Genomic DNA, 23,319 nt, shown 5'->3' with positions numbered 1-23,319 from the left:
CAAACAAAATTCTGCCATTATCACTTTGCTGGCCTTTAATCTCATAACTATGCCCTTGATGAGGTAAAGACATTGCTGTAATAAGCGCATTATAAGAGAAAATATCAAAATGTTTTTCAGGTGGAAAGAAATGGGTGGTATTAAAATAGGAATTTTTTGAGACTCTTAAAATGTATTTATTCTTTTGTTTTGCACATTGACAAGAACATGAACTGATATAGAAAAGCCTAGCAGCACAATGGCTCTTACATAACCCTAAAATGAGCTTAAACTATAAAACAAAGCCAAACAAAGCATGCAGAATAGTAGCAGGATTTAAGAGAAGTGTGACTGCGGCTCTTTGGTTACCACATCCATCACCAACGTTGTCTTTGATAATTTGATCTGAGTGGAGGATGTCTCTTTTCCCACCACCTCTCCCTTAAAGTCAACATAATAAAAAGTAATTTTCCTTCCATTACACCAGTTTCTCTTCCTGTATTCTTCTTCCCAGTTCATGGCAACACCATTTATTCAGTTGCCCCAGTCAGAAACCTTAGGCTCATCTTCCTCTCCCCCTTGCCTTCAAATCTAACATGTGACTAGCACTGAATCTCCTTAAAAATGCTGCTCTAATCTTCCTCTCAATTAACTGCTTCTGCCTCAATCCAGGTTCTTTTAAATTTTTGCCTATGAGACTGTAAGAGTTCCCAGTTGGTTTCCCAACCTCTTAAATCAGCCACCTATAATCTGTTTTCCCCAGTGCATTAGGGTAATTTCTAAATCATTGATATGATTACATCACCTCTCTGCTCAAACTCCTCACCCTTCAGAGTGAGTCTCACATTATTTAACATGACATTCAAAATCCCTCTCACCTGAGCCCAACCTTCCTTTAAAAAGAAATCTCCAGCCTATGGCTTCTATGTTTTCATTGCATATCATGTTCATTGTTCCTAAATGTACCACTTCCTTGCCCAATTTCACAGTTTTGTTCCTGTGGCCCCTGCTATCTGGAATGATCTTCCTTCTTTTTCTGTTAGGGTTATTCTTTCAAGTGTCTTTCAAATGTTTCTTCTTCTGAAAATACACTCTGAGAGTGGATCTAATCTCAAATTAATTGCTCTCCTCCTGAACTCCCATAGCTTTTAGTTGGTACTAGTCAGATTTTTATGGAAGCTCATTCATAAGAATAAACATGTTTTCTCTGCTGAGATAGTGAAGTGATTTTGTGATGATAGAAAGACAGCTGATGTGGGGAGTCAGGATATTTGGAGTTCACCAATTTCAGTCACTTCCTGGCTCAACCATCACATGTATAAAGTTTGGGGGGACAAAGCTCTACCTCAAATGATAAAGATTAATTAGATGACACAAATGAGAGCATTATAGCCATGTCACATATTTGGTAGCGGGCTCATGAGCTCTCTGAGTGGGAAAAATGCCTAATTCACCTCTGTGCCTCTCCTCCAGCAGGACACACTGTGTGCCCCCTGAATGTTTGCTGAAGAAAAGAAAAGGAATAGGATAAAATTTTCTACTTCTATCCTGGAGACATATAAAATAAAAATGAACTTTCCCTTGTACAGAATATCTGACCTTTAAAAGCACTGGCATTTCTTATGGTTATCTTTATAACATTCTGAAGAAGGCAAGAATTATCATTTTATTTTGGCACTGAAAAGACTGAGGCACCGAGCAATTAAATGGCCTGTCTAGGCTCTCAAAGTCAGCCCCGGGCTGGAGAAAGACTAGAGCTACAGTCTGATGCCCTTTATTTGAGTCTAGAGGACTAGGTTGTCTGCAATGATTTGACATATGCTCCAGGGTGGGGATTAATTCATATTGCAAAATCATTGCAGAGATATGTGTTTTGCATGGGCGAGATGGTGCACACTGAATTCTCCATTTTTGAGAAGGAAAAAAATGTAGAGTAATTTATTGTGATAATTTTTTCAGCTCTGTACATGTACTGTTTGTTTTCTTTGGCTGTCTTCTACTTAGTCCTATGAAATACATCTCAGGAACTCCTGAGCATATCTGAAAGTGAAAGATGCATCAGCAAACTCCAAGCACATATGTGAGTTCATATGATATGTAATAACTTCTCACTACAATCAGAATATGACTGTTCACTGAATAAGATCAGGCTAGTGACAGTATAGCAGAAAAAGTCTGGGTTTTGGAAACAAAATCACCCTAATACCTCTAATTGTAAAATACTCAAACATTTACTTCTTCTGTCTAAGCTTTAGATTGCTCATCTGCATTTGGACTTAATAGTTCTTTCCTAACAAGGTCAATTTGAAATTTAAATAGGCAGAGACTCTCAAATACTGACTTGGCAAATGTTAGCTACCTTATGCACATTAAAACTCATTTTGATTATTTTTTTCTTTGCAAATATATTGCATCAGAAATACAGTATTGACAGTGGATAAAACACAAAAGAAAGAACATTTAAAAAAACCTTATCTATTTGAATCACTGGGGAATCAAATATTATTAAACATAAATGAATCATTCAGATGGAACTCATTCTGAAGTAGGTGCTATACTTCCCTACTTTAGCAAACAGAATACATTAAACAGAACTTAAACTCCTCTGAAGACTCATAACTTTCATTAAACATATCATGCACGGCACCACGAAATGTGGTGATGGCATCAAGGCTCGGAGGTGCACGAAGCTGCCCGCCCTTGCCCTGAGTCCGCCACGCACTCATATCCTCTTGTGCTGCCTCCTGGGCCCGGTTTGGATCTGACCCATCTTCTGAGTCCCGCCTCAGCCCTAGCTTAGGGCCTCATGCTTTCTGGCTGGGGGACGGCCTTGGCCTCAGGGGTTCCCCTACGTCCAGTCTCATCACGCTCAAGTCTTTCCTCTGCATTGAGCAAGAGTCATTTTTCTAAAACCACAGCAAACCATTTCACGTTCTTGTTTATAAAATAAAACAAACCAAGCTTCCTCCAACCCCCAAACCACAAAAGCCCCAGTTGCTCCCCCTGCACATCAGCTTCAAGTCCAAATCCAGCCTGGTGCACGTGTAAATGCCTGCGTGGGCTGACCTCGCACCTCTCTGGCGTCTGTGCCCCTCATGACTAATCTTTCAGAACGTAAGCTCCAGTCGGGCGTACTGGGTCTCTATGGCAGATCCCTGAGGCCCTGGGGCTTTCCACCCATCTTGCTTTTGCTCATGCTTATCCCTCTGATTTGAAGACTATCGCTTCCCTCCCTACCTCTGGTTTTCTGACAAACACTACCTTTCAAAAGATACCTAAAGCATCGTAGGTTTTAGGAAACCTTTTTTGCCCTTCCTCCCCTGGTTCTCTGACTGGAAGCAGTGACCACTTAGCCCTTCCCTTGGGGTCCTGACAGTCATGAGCCCACAATATCATGATGTCACCTGTGCACCCCTCACCCCCACTGGACTATGTGCTTTTGAGGACCTGATGCTGTCTCTTTCAGCAAGCCCCAGACATGGGGTAGGTAACTCCATGATCACTAGGTGAATACTACCTTTTTGAGTCTCACTAGTTTTATGTCTCTCCTTCTATCAGCTTAATTTTTAGCTGATATCCCTGCCAGTTCCTCACATTATTCTACATGTAATCTACAGTGAGTCAAAAACCAGTATTAGCATCTTGGAAGAACTAAACTCATCTTAAATAGGTTTTGCATGAATTCTAGAGATCTTTTTGAGGCAAACCTGTGAGTTTGGTAAGTTCATGCTCCTATTGACATTTATTTTGGCTGTTGTCTAGTTCTTAGTGGCATTCTGGATCCTTGAGACTGACAGATAATTTTCCCATAGAAAAATGGAGTGTAATATGATGTGACCACCATTTATTGAGATCTTCCTTAATGTGCCAGGTCCTGGGTCAGAAATGGAGGATGTAAGGCCTGGTGAGCAAGGCATTTAAGAAGCTCATGTGGATGATTTATATAATTTAAAAGAAGAGCATGATATAGAGATTACACTCACACATATGCTCTATTTTTTACAAAATGAGTTCACACAGCTAGCTATGGGGTGGAAGCAGCAGAATATGATGCTCAAATCCAGGTGTGGCTGAAGCCTGCTGGACTTTTTATCTCCTGTTCCTACTGGAGCTAACCTCTGCAACAAGAATGCAGTGTTTCTCTAGGGAAAATTTCTACATCTCCTTTCCTCCTTTCACAACCTAACTGTTTGTTCCTGAATGCGTGTGTGATATTTAATTGCAGAAGGAGGTAGCCTGAAGTTCATGAGAGTCTAGAAAATGTGTCCTGATGCTGTGAGTTATTACAGTAGCTGCATTAGAGTGGTTAAGGCTGATAGGAGGAGAGAGAGAGGGAAGAACCTGAATATTAAAACCCATTCGTGTTCGCATCCAGTCCAGCGAGTACACAGCCTTCCAGCAGAGAGAGATGGGGGACTAGGGCAAGTGTCCTGGGGCTCATCACCACCCACTACCCCTCCCACAAGGAATCACTGCCCCTGCAAAGTCCTGCCTTTCCTAAAGTCTGAGAACAGGGTCAATCACCTGGGTGTGGAGGTGGGGACGGAATGGGCTTCTCTAATGTGTCCACAGAAGAGACCGCAAACATCTCAATGTGCCAAAGCAGGTGGTGTTACAGTGGCCACTGAGGAGGATTCTGAAGCAGTCCCTGGACTCAGTGTGAAGGATCCTGGGAGCAGTGGGCAACGTCTGTCCAGAGATGGAGGGAAGCATGTCCTGTATTTACCATCCTCTGTAGAAGTTTCTTTTGTCATTTACCATAAGCCAGGCTATTATGTGTCTAATTTCAGGAACTATAAAATCTGTCCCTGTTCCTGAACTCAGCTGAAAGCATGCAATGGTAGAGTAAGATACAATCTATTGTATTTGTTGTTTGGCCTGGCACATAGTAGGTACTCAATAAATGTTACTGAAGAAACGAATGAAAAATTCTATGCTTATGTTAGAAGAAGGATAGAGTTCTTTTCCCCACTCAATAATTAGGGGAAATGGGTATATTGAGGTCACTTTGAAAAGGGCTTTGAATGCCGTGCCAAAAGGTTTAGGGCATTAGACTGCATGAGCCAATCAATAGTTCTCAAACTTAGCTGGATTCTCTAAGGTACTATGTATAAATAGACTCTCTGGCCCTACCTAATGATGTTCTGATTTGTAAGTCTTGGGTGGAGTCAAGGATTCCCTGCTTTTTGTTTGTTACTCTCAACAGTTTGCTAGCTTCCCAGGCGATATGTATGATCAGACAGATTTGGAAACTATAGATACACGGTAAAAGGGTTCCACTGACATTCTTACTGTGTGATTACAGGTCTTTGTTTCTGATGCTGCAGCTCTGAGACCTGCCTGCCCAGTGAAGTCAGGCCTGTCCCTGCCTTTGCTGTGACCCTGGACCTGCCAGACCTTGGTGAGCTGGCTTCGATTCCCAAAGAACCTTGCCCAGTACCACCTCTCACAGGAAGAAAGGTGAGAATTAAACACAACTTTTGCAAAAACAGCAGCAGAGAGATGAATGTGTGGCAGTGGAAATAAACCACGGATGGAGGAAATGAATGAACAGCATGTTTCTGGATTTCAAATATCACATCCGGAAATGAAAAAGTCTTTCTGCTTCCCCTGTTCAATTAGTTTTCTTATGAACTTTCCTTAGCTTATCATTGTAGCCAATTAGTTAACATGTTCCAGTACGAAAATCTGGTTATTACAAAAACCATAATTGATTTGACCCATCTTTGACACAACACTTTGCAAAATGCATGTGCCTTCATTAGTCCTCCTGGGCCATCATTTGTCAGTAAAGCACAGCACCATTCTGGCAGTGGGCAGTATCCTAGAATTAGGATGTGAGCTCCTTATCCTTGCAGAATGTTACAGCAAGGAAAGGGCAGATGGAAGTCCAAAGAGGACATCATTTGTTCTAAGACTTGGACTAAGAATATATTTATCTCCCACACTGCCTCCCTGCAGGGGAAAAATGCTCAACCAAGACTGCAAGCAGGGCAGAGTAGAGTGAACAGGACCTGGGTCTCAGAGATGAATCTGAGTTTCAGGGCAGCCTCTTGCCACTTCCCAGCCTTTGGACTGGGCAAATTCCTCAACCCTGGATTCACAGGGCACCTTCTCTGCAAATGTGAGCACATTATTTCCTGTTCTGCTCCCTGTCCTGCTACTGGAAGGAAGAGCAAAAATGAAGAGAGTGCCTGAAATAATATCTTGAGTGCTTAGTAAATGGCAGTAAGGATGCAAAAACCAGGTCACAAAATTGGGTTGCCATCTTTTGGTTACAACCTTTTTTACTTATATGTAATTCAATCTCACCTATTGAAGGAAAAAAAGGCATTATGATGACATTTTAAATAACTTCATATTAGTTCCTTCTTGCATCTATTTTTTATACCCTTAGAGTCAATCTAGGCCCATGCTCTGCTTTTTTTTCAGTGGATAAAAATGCACGTGCATGTGTGTGTGTGTGTGTGTGTGTGTTTGTGTGTGTGCATGAGAGAGAAGAGGGTGGGGAGGGGGGAATATGTATCATACATTCTAGAAATTGTATAAAGTCTCTCATAGAGTTTAAAGAAAATACAATGCCTATAATATATATATATACCACTGAGGAAAAGAATATTACCACTAACTTAGAATCCGTCTGGATGCCCTTCATGATAATTGCATGTCCTTCCTAATCACTTTCCTTCCATAAATAACTCTCCTAAATTTAGGGCAAATCATCCCTTAATTATCTTTATAGTGTTATCATATATATATATATATATGTGTGTGTGTGTGTGTGTGTGTGTGTGTGTGTGTATGATATAGGGAATATCAAACTACATATTTAACCATGACTTGCCTCTTAGAGCCCATATTATGTTCTGTGGCTCATTCATGTTGCTTTATGTAACAGCTGGTCATTAATTGTCATTGCTATGTTCATTGTATGCATATAACAATTTATGTATCTATCCTTCTGCTGGGCATTGGGTTATATTTAGATTTTATTAACAGTATTGGTGTGAATTTCCTTATATGTGTCTCTTATGTATATGTACAAAAGTTTCCCTAAGGTGCATACTTATCAAATGAGTTATTGGGTTATATTGTCAACTTTACTAAACAATGTTAAACTGTTTCCCAGAGCTGTTGTTTCAGTTGGCACGGTGGATGAGAGTTCCAGTTCTAAATCCTAACACTCGAAATGACGAGACTTCCTTCTTATTTTCTTTCAATTTGTTGAAGGGGAAATTGTGCTTTGTTGTAATTTAACTTGTAATTTGTTGATTACTAATGATTTTAAATGTCTTTTCACATGTTAGTAAATCACTTCTGTTTTCTGCCTTTTTAAAGGTTTCTGTAGGGCTGTTTGAATCTTTCACATGGCTTTATAGTTCTCTATACGTGGCATTCTAGATAGTGATTTTTCATCAGCTATACACATTGCAAATATCTCTTCCCTTCTATTTTCAATTCATCTCACCGCTGAAAAGTCAGATATAGGATTTAAAAAAGGTTTTTATTTCTCTAAAACTGCTGTTATCCATAGCTACACATACAGATTTCAAAATAAATAATTCATTAGTGTGGTTTAGCAGAAATTATTCATGAAGATCTTTCCTCAAGCTTGCAGAGAGTGCTTGAAGAGCTTATTAACTAAACTAAGCTAAATTAAAAACAAAAGATAGCACTGTGATGATGAAGGCCTTCATGCCAAGAATCCAGATACACTAAAACTTGATCGTCAGCAATTTATGATATTTACAATGACAGCACTTAAAACTGCTTCCTTCTATTTGAAGGACATTTACCACCCAGCCAGCACAGACAAATGTTATCAAGTTTATCATCGAATTTCACGTGCGGTCTTGGACTAACTCCTGAGAGTCATTTTTGTTCTTTAATACAAGTCTCTTGGAGTCATATTTTTGTTCAATTCATCTTTGGGTTTTTGAGAAACTGAAGAATACACCCTATCAAAAATTTAGGGATGTTTTTTGGACAGTGAAACTATTCTGTATGATACAAAAATGGATAGATGTCATCATATATTTGTCAAAATCCATAGGATGTGCAACACCAAGATTGATCTCTAATGTAAACTATGGACATTGAGCGATAATACTGTGCCATTGTAAATTCATCGATTCTGACACATGTGCCACTCTGGAGGAATTTGACAGTGGAGGAGACAGGACATATGTGGGGCAGCATATACTAGGGAAATTTCTGTACCTTCTGCTTAGTTTTGTGGTGAACCTAAAACTGCTCTAAAAAATTAAGTCTATTAAAAAATAAAAAGTATTTAAAACTTTTTTTCAATGCAGGGAGAAATGAGCTTTTAAGACCCATTGGGTGATTTTGGGGGGAAAAAGCCAGCAAGCAAGCAAACGTAAAAGTTCCAACTAGTTTCTAAAGCAACAGCACCAGGGATATAACAACTACACAGAAGACAACTGTGGTAACAGCAGCAATGGGTGCCTGCAGAATGCCGGGTGATGTCCTAAAGAATTTACCATATAAGCCCAGTTAATGCTCACTAGAACCTTATGGGATAAGAACTGTTATACCCCTTTTAAAGATGAAATATGGAGACTCAGGTTAAGAATGTGTTCAAAGTCATACAACCAGGTAAAGGTGGAGTGGCTCTAGGTGATGGGAGATTTCACCGGGCTGCTCTCTGCTGTTTGTACCTATGTCACTCATTATTTGTAAAGGTGTGCTCAAGCCAGGCCAGTGAATGGATCACAGACAGTACACCTAAGGGTACTTTTACATTGCTGTATGCAGGCAGACACTGACTGTCATAGCACAAGTTAAAGTTTAGGGTTCCACAACCGTCCACAAATGCGTGAATTTCATGTTTCTTGCACTGCACGTCAGTCAGCATTTTTCTGATATTGAGCCCTAAAAGGTAGTAGTAATAAAAACACTCATGTTTGTGTTATGCATAGCATTTGCCACACTAGACTGTTATTGTGACCTGCTTCGGCGCAGCTCATTTGACTGGGAGATCGTAGGGGAAGGCGGCACATTATGTTGAGTGTCTTTACCACACTAGTTACTATGCTGCCCTCTGGAAACATCCTTCCACGGAGTTGTGAGTGTCTCTGTGATGCTTCACCACATTTCGAGAAAAAGAGCTGCTGCCCTTTGAAAATATAAGTTAGCTTCCTGTATTTAAAGAATTACACAAATTTGGGATCCACAGAGGATTTAACCTCTGTTAAGAACTAGATGACTCACAGTCAATAGAGAAATTTAAAGACAGCATAACGAAGAAAAAAAATGAGCTAATCCATATTCGTCTACCTAAATCTGTAGGCACTTCTTACTAAGAGGAGGGAAGCCTTAGATGGGTGTAGCCGGAAGCTAAAAATGTAACCTTGCCAAAATGCACATTGATCTGAGGTACTGAAAGCCTTTGACATCTCCACTAGCATTTCTCATCATCTTCGAAATAAAAAAAACCCTTTAGTTGTCCCTTAGAAAAGTTAGCCCATTGTAGTGGTGTCTCCAAAAAGCTGACCGTGCTTGCATTTTGGGAAACAGAGGTACTGCCCCTTGAAAACCTAAATTAGTGTTGAATTTCAGCTCTCAAACTTCACAAAAAGAACTTAGTTAATGTATTCATGAAATATAGCCATGGGCTCTATAGCAGAGACTGCTAACTGCCCCCCCAACATCCATTCTTTCCCTCTTGCTTTTCAGGAACACATGTCTTTCCTACCCACTAGGAAGTTCTAGGAAGGCACACCCAGGCAGAGACTACTATTCTTAAATCACTAGCAAATTGTTTAGCAGTTTATTTTAAAGTATTTGCCTACCCTAATGATCCTGCAGCTTCACTCCTGTATATAAACCCAAGAGATGTGAGTGCCTATTTTCTTAAAAAGACTTTACAAGGATGTTTATAGCAGTTTTATTCATAATAGTCCCAAATTGGAAACAATTCAAATATCTTTCAGCAGAAGAATGGGTAAGAAAAACTGTGTTACATTCATGCAATGGAATAATATGTAAAGCAATAAAAAGTAACAGACTACTGAGATAAAAAACAATATGGATGGCTCTTAAAGCCATTAGTCACAGAAGCCTGACAGGAAACAACAGAGACTGCATGGTTACATTTATATGAAGCTCAAGGATTAGGTACAGTAATCAATGGTGATAGAATTCAGGATGATGGGTGAGCCTAGAATTGACTAGAATGGAGCAGGAGGAAACCTGAGGTTTTGGAAAATTCTGTGTCTTGATGTGGGTGGTAGCTGCACAGATGTATACTTACATTAAAACTCATTGATCTGTGCATGTTATTGCATATAATTATATTTCAGATAAACAGATCAGGAGGCGGAGATCTCGAGAGGGAGAGATGCCCTAGGAGCGTCAATCAATGGGTACAACCTGAAACCCTATCTGTAGTATTTAAAGCCAACACTGAGCATGTCACACTTTCTAAGGTAACTGGTTCTTAAATGACCAAGACTGAAAGGAGGGATTTGTGCTTTCTCCCTAGTTATGATTTATTTCTTATTTATTTATTTTGGCATATGCCACCAGGAGTCAAGTGGAAAACAAAGAAAAGTCAATTGAGGATTAAAAAGAGCCATTAATCTGCCTGGGTACTGATTTTCAATTTTAATAATTTGAAAGAGGAATCTGTATACTCACCTGAATGGTACAAACTCAGAAATACTCATGAAAATTCTTGACTCTGCCTCTGAGTGAACTTGGGTAAATTTACTGACTCTGAGGCTATTTTCTCATCTGAAGAATGGGGTAATAACATTTAAACTCCTAAGATTGCTGAGACTGTCAGCTGAATGGACACAAGAACCAAGGCCTTAGAATATAATATGCATTCAACAAGATCTAGCAACTATTATTCTCAGGAAGATAAGATCCCTAGCTTAAGAAAGTGATTTAGTGTGTACGTTTGACTTCTGCATTTAGTTCACCCAGTTGTGTTTTACCTTGTTCACAAAAGGTTTTAAGTATGTACAATATATTTATTACTAAGTGAAACTACTCTTTATTCACAGCACTTCTGATGCCTTCAAAGAGAGACCATGTGTCAGGCAAAGAGCACAGCTAATTCCTCCAAGTAAGTGCACACACAGGACTCCTTCCTCTTTCTCATGTGTTTGTATCCAAGCACCTCCTCACCTAGGTTGTATAGCATTTTAGAAAACATTGCACATGGCTTCTGGCTGGCTGAGCAATGGAATTGATTCAGCAGAGTCTTGGGGTCAACCTGACATCAAATACCACAGCTGATTCTAACAGAAGAGCTAGAAGTAGTTTGCTATGCTGTTTCTTGGAGTGGCAGGCTAATGGATGAAGTGCTTTTTACTTGTTATTTATAGCTCTATTATTTTAATTTTAAATCCAACAAACCATGGTGAGGTTCTTTTAAATAATCAAGGGTCTCCAATTAGTTCCTTCAACACAACAGACTGTTCACAGAATTGCAGACAGGAATTAAGACACACATTCCCATTTTGAACCCCCTGCTGTCCAAGAACCTTCTTTCCTGCCAACAAAGTGACAGCAAGCAGCCAGCAGATTCAAACAGAAGCCCCTCTTAAAGTAAAATATTAGGTGGACTCATATGAAACACTGATAGTTTCATACGGTTCATCCTAATATTTACATCAAATCACAGATGAGCTAAATCAGAGATGAAAGTGATCAAAAGGGAGCTGGCACGAGTAGCAGTATTTCCCGAATCCAATTTCTTCCACCTGGGGCACAAACTGCCTACATCATAATGAACTTAGAAAATGTCTAAAGCTAGGCAATCCCCCTTCCACCTCAATACACAGTCTTTGCAAAGACTTCATGGGCTCCGGAGCCCTGAGATGACTACCACCAGCCTTGCACCAAACATGCCCCAGCAGGGCTCCATATGCCCCCTGTTCCTAGTCCAACAGGTTTACTGCTAATGAGAAATCTGGCTCTGTGCTCCTTGCTGGCTCCAAGCACAGTGAAGGCAGATGGAAGAACCCTGGGAGTTAGAGGGGGCAGAATTCTGAAATTTCCCATTTAGCTGACATGATTTTTATACTCACAACACATGAAAAATAGAAGATTCGGATTTCAGGAAATCATCTAACAACCAACTTTAAATCCTCAAATTAAAATATGTTTTCCCATCACTGACAACAATGTAGGTTGTATATAAGAGCACAAGTAGATCTTTGCATGCATACTCCCTTCTCCTCACTCCCCATCTTCACCCCCAGCTCCCATCCTGAAGTTGACATAGGCCTTAATTTGAAATGCATAACATGCTTTTTCTCCAACATAACAGTCTTTTCTTATATCCAGGTGAAGACAATCCTCTTGGAAAAGTTTGTTTCTAAAATAGCCATGTTGCACCCCAATCTTTTTCTATCCAATTTTCTTATTCATACAGAATCCATGGGGAATGGAATCTATTCATCTGTAATAGAATTAGCCTTTCCAGGGCAAAGACGACCACATGGATACAGGATGGATACCGTTCTGTAGCAAATGTGGTCAAGTTTTAAATATTTGGTGCTTGAACCCACATGCTTGTATTTCTGGCAAAGCTGGGATTATTTTCACACCACCAAATTTTGAGTGATCGCACAGTCTTAACACTCCTCAAATATACCAGATCAAAGAATTGAAATAATATTGTTCAGAGCCTCCTCTTTTCATGTCTGGTCCTTAAATTCACTCCAACAGTAGCTAAGATCTGGACCTATGTATAATGTAGCTTCCCCAAAGCCTCTGGTCAACACAGAATCTGAGAGTCAATGGATGCCGGACAGAAAGAGATCTCAGAGATGATCTTGTTTCACATCTAAAAATCTGCGGGCCAGGGATGGGAGTAATTTGTATAAGGATGTAGAGTAACTCAAGCCTAGGTCTCTGCATTATTCTAGGCTGCACTGGATCTGTAGCAAGTTGGGAACTGGGAGCAGGGATGCCTCTAACTGTGGGTGTGACTGGAAACAGAGCAAAAGGAAAGTGGGAAAGTAATTAAACATTTATGGATTCCCGCTACTTACTTGGCACTGAAGCAAACAAAGCAAAGACAGAAAAGAAGAGAACTTTGGCAAATAGCAATATAACTGCTATCTATGGAACAGGGACAGGATAACAAATCAATGGTAACCATGATGATATCTAGTGTTTATTAAGCACATCCTCTCTGCCTGAAGTAATGTACTATCTCAATCTTTACAACTATCCAATGAAGTAATAATAATAATAATAATATAATAATAATAATGAGTGGCAATGATTTATTAAGCATCTTTTGACAGGGGCTGAACACTGTGCTCAGTGTTTTATAAAAAGTATCTGATTGTATTTATGCAACATGTTAATGAAGCTATTCTCCATAGGTTAAGGATGAGCACTCGTCAGAAAAAAAAACCCCTGTTTTTAATAGTGGGGAAACAATTTCTTAGCCCTTTTAAGTATAAAGAGAATTTATTTAATGCATATTTATCAAGATAGAGATGATAGAGAGAGAGAGAGGGAAAGGGGAAGGAGAACGAGAGAGAAAGATGATGGAATAAGGTACTATCTAATTGCTGCTTCTAAGATTCTGTAGGAGACCATGCTGTTTAATAATCTCAGCACTGTAATTTTAAAACTCAGTAGCCCTGGTAACCGAGTCCATGATTGAACATGCTATAAAAAAAGAAACATTGTGTGGTGGCTGGTCCCAGACAAACTGACAAGCTTTATTCTATGCTTTTGAAACCCAAGGCATTATTTACACACACTCGGCTGCAACACAGAATCCCTTCATTACAAGAGATTTTTACACTACTGTATGTTAAAAATAGAAATACGTGAATAAGAGAATGCATTTTTTTTTTCCTGTGCTAAATTACTGGTTAGAAAAGCAAACAGTGAATGGTACTGAATGATTTACACTAAAGCCTAGCTGTGTGCCCCTGACTGGGGCTGACTTCCTAGTCTGTGTCCTCCTTTGCAGTGAGGAGCTGGGACACTGAACTGAAGGACGGCAGTATGGGACACTGAGGGCTCGTTTCCCTCTGGCAGTACCAGCTGTCAAGGTGATTTAATAGCTATTCAAAGGCCTTTCCCCCCCTGCTTTCCTGTTCTCAAGGGGCCAATCTATCTTTAGCTTCTTTCTTGGGGGCAGTGGTTCAAGGGGGAAGGAAGCATGCCTCGGGAGTGGCACACAGGTACAAATAAAGGTGATAGACGTCTTTGTAGTCGACTTTAGTTACAAGCTTGGAGAAACTGCACATTAGACTGAAACCACTGGAGAAGGTTTAGTTTTCCATTTGGATCTCCCTAGAGAGCATAGGAGTGTCCTTTTTCTAAGGCAATTCAACTCCCAAAGGCAGGTACAGGGCTGGGTTCTTTATAAACATGCACAGGCACCAGAACAGAGTAATAAGGTTCAGACCTGGGCTTCCATATTGCCTCCACCACATAGGAGCTGTGTGATATAAGATAGGTTTCTTAACTCTTAAGTCCAAGTTCTCTGACTGTAAAAAGAGTCTTCATTTCCTCAACAGTACTGCCTTATTTGTCACTGAATAGTGGGGATTAAAGATAAAATGCCTACCACATATCCAACATAGGATAAACACTCGGCGTATTAGGTAGTATCATTCTCGTTTTAAGTATGAGAAAAGCAAAGCCTGGAAAAGGTGACTTGTTCAAGATCTCAGATCTAGTAAGTGATGGAGCAGAGACTCGGCCCCAGGAGTGTAAGAAACACACGTGCTCGTCACAGTAGCAGGATTCTCCTTTAATGAGTTCATGGGCTAGGGAGGAAAAGGGCCACCTAAGCTTGGAGTTTGCTACACTCACTGTAACTGAGTCCTGGGGAATGGGGGGCAGGGGTGGGGGCCAGAAAAACTCCTCAAAGAGGTGATGCCTGAAAGACTGGTGAGAACATTTAGACAGAATGCAGAGGAGGAGAAAACTGCATTCTGACTGAAGAAAGGGCCAGTGCACTGGCGGGAGCTGTCCAAGGGCAGGGTGCTCCCCAAGGCAGCAGCACAGGGCCTGGGGGGAAGGGGCAGGGTCGGGGGCAGAGGTGGGCAGAGTCTGGATCAAGATAATCTCCTTTACCAAGCAGGTGATTGGAAGCCATAATTACATTTTAAATAGATGGAAGAATTCACAAGTTAAAATGGCTGGAAATGAATCACTTGAATCTTTTCCATTTTCACTTGGAAACAGAACATCTCTCCCACCAGGCAGGCTCATCTAGTGTTTCCATGCCAACCAACTGCTGCACGGGCTCAGCCCTAAGGTGGGGAGTGGTGCAGGTAAAGGAGAGAGCATGGGGGAAGGCCAGGGCCACACTGTGGGGGTGGGTGGGAGGGGGAATGGGGGCAGTTCATTGCAGAGAGGGGAGGTGGAGCAGTAAGAACCAGAAAGGAGGAGACTGGGTAAACCTAGTTGTACCCAGATTTATTGCAACGCTGGTCATTACCACACACACACACAGATACAGCATTCAAACCAGATTTCTTTGGAGCTCACCTGTACTCTGAACATTTTCATAGCGACCTCGTGCAATTTAAGAACTTCTGATCAGTTCACTTGTTATTCACTTGAAATCAAAATATGAATGTTAGAACTCTCTGATTCTCAAGAAATCTTTCCTATCTTTGCAATCTGCTTCCCAAAGTTAGTCTTGGATTAGGAAATTTTTGCCAAGGGTTAGCAAAATTGTAGCATCAGGTTCTAGGCTGGTTTCTAACTTGTGAGTGTGAATGTGATCAAAACTAAAAGTGGTCGCAGGAACTGACTTTCCATTAGGTTTGCATTAGACTGCCAGCAAGAAATCTGAGACTTTTAAAGCTATTCTTAGGTTGAGGAGGAAGTAAATAAAGTTAAAAGAAAAGAAAAGAAAAAATAGTTGTTCTTCATGTTGCTGCACCCTAGAATCCCTTTAAAAAAATAATTGATGCCTGGGACACATTCTCAGGAGATTCTGGCTCAGTAGGTTTGGGCTGGGGCTTGGGTATCAGGATTTTTAAGAGCACTTTAATATTATGATTTATAATAAGAATTGGTTTTCATCCCATTCCTGGCCCAGAATTCCTAAAACCCTCGGAATGCCCCAAGTGATAAGATCCACAAAGATGTCTTTTGTTTTTCATAACAAACCCCTTTTAACCTCCAGTCAGTTTCTGTTGAAGAGTGAACTCTTGGAAAAGCCCTAAGGATGGGGGCTGCTGCCAAAGGAGCCTTATGATTAGAGGGTTGGAGCTTACAGCCTTGCTCCCAACCTCAGAAGAAAGAAGAGGGATTGGAGGTTGAAATAATCACCAAAAGCCAATGATTTAATCTATCAATACATTATGAAGCCTCCATGAAAATCCCAAACAATGGAGTTTCAGGAGTTTCTGGGTTGCTGAAACATGATGGTGCTTGGAGGGTGGTGCTCCTAGAGAGGGCATAGCAGTTCTGCAACTCTTCACCCAGATCTTGCCCTATGCATCTCTTTCATCTGGCTGTTTTATCCTTTAATAGTAAACCAGTAATCTGCTAAGCAAACTGTTTTCATGAGTTCCACAAGCTGCTCTAAGAAATTACAGAACCTGAGAAGGGGATTGTGGGAACCTCTGATTTATAACTAGTTGGTCAGAAGCACAGGTTGCAATCTGGACTTCTGATTGGCATCTGAAGTGGGGGTAGGCCTTCTGGACTTGTGACAGGCATCTGATATAGGAGCAGTGTGATGCAGCCCTTATCCTGTGGGAGCAGACTCTATCTCCATGTAGATAGTATCAGAGTTAAGTTAAATTGTGGGATGCCCAGCTGGTTCTAGAGAATTGGTTGATGTGGGGGAAAACCTCACATCTTCTATCGGAAGTGAGGTATTCAGTGTGCAGTACGAGAAACACCGGGATAAAGCAAGGAGAGGGAGCTAATAAAACAAACCCACTTCAAAGATTCTTCCTGGCTCTTCACAGGAGAGAAGCCAGTGCACACTGGTTATAGTGGGAGAGAGACTAGGCACATGACCTCCTGGTGGAGGCTCCCTGGACTAGAGAAATCCCTCTTAATCAGAACAGACCAACCTAAATTCAATGTAGGATGGTGAGGTGGGTTTGAACACTAGGTTTGGACATCTCCCATTAGATTGAGAGTACTTTAAAGACTGAATGTTTTTATCCTTGTTTTCCTTGAACCCACCTGAGTATCTGGCACATGTGATATCACTAGTTGTTTGTAAAATGAATGAATGAAAAAATGTGTGAAATAAATGATAGACCTAATTTGCACCAGACTTCTTTCTGAGCACATTCAAGAAGTCATGGGTAAGGGCAACAAAATAAGACAAAAAAACCACCACCAGATGCTCTTTTCAATTTCAATTGAATTTTAACAAATATTGATGGAACCCCTTTTTACTTAGACTCTGTGCTAGACCCTAAAAGCCACAGACTGAAGCCCTTACTTGAACTACTTTCTCATTGCTATAATATGGCTGATATGGGTGTGAGTGGCTTAAAAAGTACAGCAGTTTGGTATTGTGGATGGGGCTACGGCATATCATTCAACACTTCCTGTCTTTTTAAGCAGTGTTTCAAATTAATTCTGAAGAGCACTATTTCCCACATTTGCCTTATCCCAAGTAGCACCTGGAATTCATGCTTCCATTCTGCTTTCTGGGGGATAGTCATTAGGAGGCACCCACTGTCACAGAGGGTGTGCAGGTCTGCAGACTACCTTCCCCTGCAGAGTCCTGACTACAGTATTTTCACAGGTGAAATGGTGAAATAGGGGGAAGGAGAAGATATGGCAATAGGAAATACAAATACTGTGTTTATTTTGTGACAGATACTTTTCAAGGCCATTAACACTTTTGTTGGGTTTAATTCTTGCAACAACCCTTTATCATTGATACCATTCTTCCTATTCTACTTTAAAGAATGTGATCCCAAACGTAGTCACTCTTTTCTACCACCGTGGGTGAATCTTGTCTGGTTTTGAATGTTATACAAATGGAATCATATTGCTGTAGACAGAATGGCACCACAAGGACCTCCACAGTCCTAATCCCCGAAATCTGTGAATACGTTACTTATATGGCAAAGAGGACCCTGCAGGTGTGACTAAGGCTATGGACCTTGAATTGGGGAGATTATCCTAGATTACCTGGGTGGACCCTATCTAACGGCATCAGTCTTTAAAGTAGAGAACCTTTCCTGGGTAAGTCAGAGAGATGCAAGTGATCAGAATCAACCTGAAGTTCTTGGCTTTTAACATGGAAGGACCACTAGCCATGGAATGTGAGAGCCCCTGGAGGGTGGGAATGGCCCTTAGTTGACTGCTAGCAAAAGTCAGGAGCTTTGGTCCTATCACTCTAAGGAGCTGAATCTTGCCAACAACTCAAATAAGAAAGAATTGTGTCCTCACCTGGAACCTAGGAACACAGTCTGCTATCTTGATTTAGTCTGTGAGACCCTTAATGGACTGCCAACCTACAGAAACTGTTAGATAATAAATTTGCGTTTTTTTTTTAAACTAAAAATGGGTGGTAATTTGTTACAGTAGTACAGAAAACTAACATACACAGAGCATTTTGTGTGTCTGGCTTCCTTCATGCACTATGATATTTGCAGGATTCCAAGCTGGTGTTGCATGGAGCAGCTATTCATTTTCATTGCTGTTCAATATTCCCTTGTGTAAATGTACCACAATTTATTTACCTATTCTATGGATGATAGAGATTTGGGTTATTTCTGGGCTTGGGCTATTAACAGACAATGCAGCTACGAACATTCTTGTATGCATTTTTGTTAACTATATGTAAATGTTTCTATCCTGTATATACTCAGGAATGACTCAACAAGGGCAAATACTAACAAATGATCATACCAATTTGTCTCCCATGAGCAATATACGAGAGTCTCTACAGCTTGTCAACTCTTGGAATGAACGATCTTCTTCACTTTAGCCATTCTGGTGATAGATAGTTACAGTGGGATTTTAATTTGCATTTTTTCTAATCAATGAAATGAGCACCATGTCATAGAAGGACTGACCATTTGCATATTGTCTTTTGTGAAACACCTGCTCAAGCATTCTGATCATTTAAAACAATTTGGTTTCTATCTTTTTCTTAATAACTTGTGGCAGTTCTTTACATATTCGGGTTATAATTTCTTTTCCAGAGCTCTGCATTGCAAATCCTTTCCTACAGTCTTTCTTCTGCTTCCATACTATTCCTGGTGCCTTTTGATGAACTGAAGCCTAGCGCATTTTGTTGCCTGTATTATCCTTTCTATAGATCACTGGATTCACTTTGTCAACATTTTATTTTGGGTTTTTGATCTTATGTTTATGATAGAGATTAGACAATAATAATTCTTATAGTGACCATGTCACGTTTTGGTATCAAGAAGATATTAACATTGAAGAAGCTAAGAAGTACCCTCTCTTTTCTAATTTCTGAAAGAGTTTGTATAAGATGCTAGATGATTTATAAACATTATTCTTCATACTTTTTGAGCTGTGGACTTCTTATCCTCATTTTATAGAAGAAGCTGAGGCCCAGAGGGAGAAGAAATGAATTGCCAAGGTCATGACACAAGCAATAGGTGACAGAGTCAGGGTTCAAGTCCAAGCCCTTCTAAAACTCTCCAACTAGAGCTTTTTCCAGCTCCTCTGTGCTGTGAACACATGAATGAACGGTGAGTGAACTGGTGTTCTAAGGAGTTAGTGTTTCATTCTGTGACTGCCTGATTACCTCCTGCAGAGAGGGGACACACAGTCAATGATGCCCCCACGCCCACGCAACAAAAAACACAGCTTTACTTTTGGAGCTCATCATACTTGGCCTTTCAAATCTCTTTTATTTCCTATCCCCCAATATTGTCAGTTGCTGGAGCAGTGTCTTGGTTCAGAATAACAATATTAATATTATTTCCATCTGTTTTTTTCCAAGTAAGGTCAGCTGCACCCTTGAAGGCATATTGAATCCTTGACGGCATCTAAGGTAGTCTTTTTAAATTAAGAGTTACTCAAGAAAAACTGAAATCCAGATCCTTGTCCTTAAGGTACTCATTGAGGGAGATGCATTATACATTAAATGGCTGTATTTTCTAGGGTAAAACTTACAGGCCTTTCTATTGCAATTTGAAGTATCAATAGGAATGAAGGAACATATAGGAAATTAAGCATATCTAAGAAAGTGTGGCATTTCAAGAAGCCCTGGACGTGAAGAGCAGACATTTGGCACTGGACAGAACTGAGTTTGTTCTCCTTGTTCTTTGCTGGGCAACTCTGAGCAATGACATAAACTCTAAGCTTGGTTTCATTAACTGTAAAGTGGGGATAATAATAATGATCCTCTCTTGTAGAAATTAGGAGATTTAAATTCTCACCACCACTTCTTTGTCCTCAGGATACCTGGATCCATTATATAAGCAAAGACTCATAAGAAGAGCCTAGTGTGTAGCAGAGGTGGCAGTAGTATGGGGGTATCTATTTATGAGGGAAGGGACAGGCACAGGAAATACTAGGATAAGAGAAAAGTGTCATCATCTTACACAGAACCAGCAATGGGGTTGGCCTTTTAGAAAGTACAGAAACTCTCCACTGACCTGGATTCACAGCAGCCAGAAACACAAGCCCTTCCTGATGACTAATTCAGAGCAATCCTGAACAGGAAGAGGGGGATGAACTAATTCAGAAGCTACTGGAACTGATTTATGAGCCTTGTCTGGAGAGTAAGAACTACATAGTTAATTTCCATGAGCATTTATATCTTAATGATAAAGGTCACTAGAAACCACCAAATATCCTGTTTATTATACAGTTCTATTCAGTTCACATCACATTTTATCATTATTTTACCCATGGAATCATATTTTTTAAAAAAATTATGGGATCCTGCATCTGAAAGGCCAAATCTGCCTTTTTAAATAAATTAAAGGGGAAAGAAGTATATGAAAGAACCAGCCTGGTGAAACAAGACAGCTTATATGAAGTTTTAAAATGCAAAGTTAGCTACCATAATGTCATGATGCCTTTAAAAAGGGTCTGTTTTTAAAATGAAGAAAGAATGACATAAAGGTAAATAAATAAAACTACAATTTAAAAAATAACAAAAATAATTTTGATGATGGAAAATTCTTTCTTACCCTTTAATAGGCATCACTTAACAGCATCAGTTTACCACATAGGATAGGTCTGTGTGTCCTACTTTTTGAGAAAATGGTATAAAAGGTGAAGAAAGTACATGAGGAAAAAAAAAATCTAAAAGATAGATTTCTTTTTCAACAAAGAATAGAGGCCAAAAATGTACCCTAAGCATTTTAGATTCGTTTAGAACCAAAAGATTCATGGTAAGAATTAAACATGCCTCATTCAACAACTAAATATCACAATGTTTGCTTAATTTTTTCCAGCTATAAGGTAGGATTATATGGATAGAGGAAATATGGAGATTCATCTAGTGAGGTTTAAAAACATAAGTTTTAAAATCTGAATTGCTTTTCCTTATGTTCAGATTATGTTCTTTTTTTGAGGGGCAATTTTTCTTGCATAAAATGAGGACAATAATAAACAGCAGTCAATTAAAAATATATGCTATAATATGCTTTTGTGTTCACTATTTTTGGAATTCTTGGTGAAATTAAGTTGTCAGTCCCATGTCAGGCTCCTGATTTTTTTTTATTCTAATGTTTCTGGTAAGGGAATTTTTATGTCTTACAGCCTTTGCATTTAGAAAAAGACAGTGGAAAGGACACTAACATCTAATGGCTTCTGGTGACTTCCACAGTCATTTGAAGAGCTTTTATGTGTTTTCTTAAAATTATAGGGCTAAGGACCTAGAGAAGGGGGCAGAAACTTTTACAGAACATGAAGACTAAAGTACAATGCAGGTGCTAAATAAATGTGAAATAATGATTCTCCTTAGCTTTTGAGAGATTTATTTCAGTGGAGAGACCTAACTCACAGTGGACCATTGCAAGCTCAGAGAAAGTGGGAATTTAAACTTTCTCAAGCAATAAGGGGGCTGGAAGATATTGTTTCTACATATTATAAATTTAGGCATATGGATAATTTATATAAAGTATTCTTTTATGTAAAAGACAAAGGTTGGATCCTTGAAAATATACCCTATGCTGACTCGGTACACCTCATACACATATTGTGCTATACACACTAAGGAAAACACACATGCTTTCAGTTTTGAGCAAAATGTCCTAGATTAGGACAGCAGGACAGGCTTCTAGGTATTGGACATGGGGGTCCTTCACTTAGTATTTTCCTTTGCTCTCACCATCTTGATATTCTTAAATTTCGAGCAAGGAGCCTCACATTTTCAATCTGTACTGGGCCCTGCAAATTGTGTACCTGGTCAAATCAGGCCCCAGGTGACAGTGTCTTGAGTGGGGCACTATGTGTGATAGACACTTCAATTGTGTCTTTGATGTGGAGTTTTGAATGTATAGGGCTACACAGGCTGCAGGATCTGTCTTGGAAGATGAGGGGCAGCAACCTTGTTCATACAATTGTAACGGCCATAGCCCAGTGGGGACTCAGTCACAAATCTGCATGCTTTGGACATCTTCAAACTAGAGTGCAGGATCTAAGATGACCGTATGTTATTCCATTGCCCATTCAATATGTAATAATGCATAAGTAGTTTTATAGAAATCATGTAATAAGTAAAAAGATACATGTGAGTTGTGTGTTTATACATCTTTCAAGAGAGTGGACTGAGGCAAGGGTGTGGTACTACTCTATGCTTGGAGAAAAGAGTAGATGGCTTAATTCTTTAAGCCTCAGATTCCCTAACTGAAACTGTGGAAAAATAATTCCTACTTAACAGACATATTGTATCAAATAAAGTCTTTCGGTACAGCCACATGGCATGGGAAGTAGGTAGGAACATAAGATGGTATGTTTATATTCTAGTCCCAGTGTAGCCTCTTATGGGTAGACCTCAATCCTCACACCCATTTCCCCTCCTCTACAGTGGGGATAACAATAGCACCTATATCCCAGGGTTTTTGTGAGAGCTTAATAAAATAATCCACATAAGGTGCTTAGCAAACTGCCTGGGACAGAAGATGATACAATATGATTTGCTATTTATCATGACTATGGTTATTAAGTATTCTAAAAATACTTGTGAATGTTTGTTATTGTTAGTGTTTTTATTTATTTATAACAAAAAGACAAATGGATGTGAAGTCTAACCTGTATTAAATACAGGATTTGTTTGGCTAAATGAATTTAAAAAAAAAGTAGTCTGAGATGATTTTCACTATTGAACAGGGCAGCTTACTCATTGATCAAAAAGGGACAGGGACCTTTGTTAGGCAGGGAACCATTTGCAAGCCGTGAGATAAT

At 39.8% G+C, this 23,319-nt stretch overlaps 1 protein-coding gene and 1 long non-coding RNA gene across 22 annotated transcripts in view; one reads left to right on the top strand and one right to left on the bottom strand.

Annotated features, from left to right (window-relative positions):
* DLG2 (discs large MAGUK scaffold protein 2) overlaps nt 1–23,319 on the bottom strand; it is a 1,871,010-nt gene that overhangs the window by 97,041 nt on the left and 1,750,650 nt on the right. The window lies entirely within an intron of this gene.
* LOC108402444 (uncharacterized) overlaps nt 1–23,319 on the top strand; it is a 43,913-nt gene that overhangs the window by 9,810 nt on the left and 10,784 nt on the right. For all 3 annotated transcript variants that reach the window (XR_012122520.1, XR_001854426.3, XR_012122521.1), the window contains exons 2-4: nt 5,285–5,439; nt 10,302–10,427; nt 11,010–11,071. This is a non-coding gene — a long non-coding RNA (uncharacterized lncRNA). The remainder of the gene's footprint in view (nt 1–5,284; nt 5,440–10,301; nt 10,428–11,009; nt 11,072–23,319) is intronic.

Source organism: Manis javanica, chromosome 11 (assembly GCF_040802235.1).
Source record: "Manis javanica isolate MJ-LG chromosome 11, MJ_LKY, whole genome shotgun sequence".
Lineage (NCBI taxonomy): Eukaryota > Metazoa > Chordata > Mammalia > Pholidota > Manidae > Manis > Manis javanica.
Note: the sequence above shows the minus strand (reverse complement) of the source record. Positions and strands in the feature narration are given on the sequence as shown.